Raw genomic sequence first — 2,342 nt, 5'->3', positions numbered from 1 at the left:
AATGTTAGAACTGCACACTGGCATTATCTTTCTTGTTCACCTAAGCTTTCATCACGTTGTTGCTGTTTAGTTGCTAAGTCATGTCTGACTCCTTGTGACCCCATGAACTGAAGCAGGCCAGGCTTCCCTGGCCTCCACTATCTCCTGAAGTTTGCTCAAACTCACATCCATTGAGTCAGTGATGATATCCAACCATCTCATCCTCTGTTGTCCCCTTTTCCTCTTGCCCTCAATCTTTCCTGGCATCAGGGTATTTTCTAATGAGCTGGCTCTTTGCATCAGGTGGCCCAAGTATTGGAGCTTCAGCATTGATCATAAGAAAAATATAATTTTACCACAGGTGTAACTTCTCTGTCAAGGTATAAAATAATTTGCATTTAAAAGGCATATCTAATTTCTCACCTTAGAACTAAAAATCAGTTCCAAGACCTTTTGTGTAGTGTACCACCAAACTACTGTTAAAATAGAAAGTTTCCTGCATGAATCAATTATGAAAAACTTTATTGAAGATTATTCCCTTCAAGTTAAGTAACATTCTCTTATACAGAGATACCATTATTTTTGCACAGGCCAGGTAGAATTGAGCAAGAAAATAATTAACATTTAAAGGATTTCTAAAATGCATTTCTTTAGAAGAAAATTGTAGATAATTAGTGAAAGTCAGTACTAATACCTTTTAGGAATGTCTAGTTTATAGACAATTCATTTCAGAGCATCAAATTTTATTTATTCAGAAAAACCTAATGTGGTAAATATAGCCTTGGCAGCTACAGAAAACGGGAATCGGGTCATGGACTGTACTGATGTATCTATTTCGTGCCAAATGTTTCAGAAGTTTTGAGGTGGTGCACTTATCTAAGGTTTCAGAAAGCAAGAGTTTCCAGAATGATAAGAGAAAGGGGCTGACTGTACAATATTTAAAAAAATACTAGCTTTCAATTAATATATGAATGTGTTTTGCATGAAGAGACAGTTTCCTAGCACACAGTAAACATCCTTACAGCCCCTTGAGTCACTAAGAGCAGAGCCTGAGGCCTAACAAAAGGTCTGGGGTTAAAAGTTTCTTTTTTCTCTTGTAAGAAGTGGAGGGGGCTTCAGGATTGGGAACTCGTGTACACCCGTGGCGGATTCATGTCGATGTATGGCAAAACCAATACAGTATTGTAAAGTAAAATAAAGTTAAAAAAAAAAAAAAAGCACTCTCTGGATCTGAGAGATCCTGGTGATTTGACTTTGGACAAGTAATTTAATTCCTTCTAGTCTGTTTCTGTAAATGGAGTCAACAATACCTGGTAGAGGAGTTACAGGAGTGTGGGTGGGATGATCCGTGTGATCATGTTATGTAAACTATAAACCATAAGCGACTAAAAGTTAGTTACTATTTTGTACAAGACTGGCCTAACCTTTCCTGCCTATGTCCCTTGTCTGTAAAATGGGTACAGACCAAGGCCTGAGAGCTCCTGAACTTGAGCAAGTCATTTCCTTTTCGGAAGTGTTTCCTAGCAAGGTTGCCCAAGTATTGGAGCAACATTATGAAGATCAAATGTTATCGTGTATGTAAATGCTATGACAAACATATACCAAGAACGTAATAAATGATAGCCGTTATTACTCTCTGAGGGTAAGGAGCAAACAAAACTACTTAAAAGACTTTGGATATGTACTTAAATTCTGTACACATCCAAGGTATTTTTATTTGCACTGTAAACTGCAAAGACGTACATGGAACGAGGAAACAAATGGCGCCTGTGCTTCCCAATGGCGGGGGAGGGAAGGCAGTAAAGGGGACTCAATAGCCTCAGCGGCTTGTAATAGAGGCGGGAATGAGAAGAAAGGAGTGTGACAGAAAAAAAATTAAGTAACATTCCGAGAATCAATTCACTATTCTCCGCCTTTTTCTCTCATGACCTCCAGCCTTGATTAGACCATTTCACTCAGCTTCCCAGCCCGCCATGTCGCTGGACATATATTTACTGTACCTTCTTCACTGAGAGCCTTTCATTCCCCTCCCCTTCTAGGAGTCGTGAACTTCAGACCCTCTGCTTCCGACACCCATTCCCTTTAACTCTGTTTTTAACCAAGCTTCCCTGCATCCTTCCCTCCGCCTAAGGGGGAAGTGAGCTTGGTCGCACCGCAGGGCATCCTAGGAAATGTGGTCTCTCATACTCATTTCGCTTGGGCCTTAGAATGGGGACGACGACAAAAGAGATTGAGCTAGAACTACAACTACCGGAAGACAACGTGAGTGAGTCTCTTCCTGTCTGCCCCCATTCCTATTACTTTCCTCTTCCTCCTCTCTCCGGGCACCGAACCTCTTTGCCTCACGGTACTTGTAGTTCTTT

Source organism: Ovis canadensis, chromosome 9, assembly GCF_042477335.2.
Source record: "Ovis canadensis isolate MfBH-ARS-UI-01 breed Bighorn chromosome 9, ARS-UI_OviCan_v2, whole genome shotgun sequence".
Lineage (NCBI taxonomy): Eukaryota > Metazoa > Chordata > Mammalia > Artiodactyla > Bovidae > Ovis > Ovis canadensis.
The sequence above is the reverse complement of the archived record's forward strand: the minus strand, read 5'-3'. Positions refer to the sequence as shown.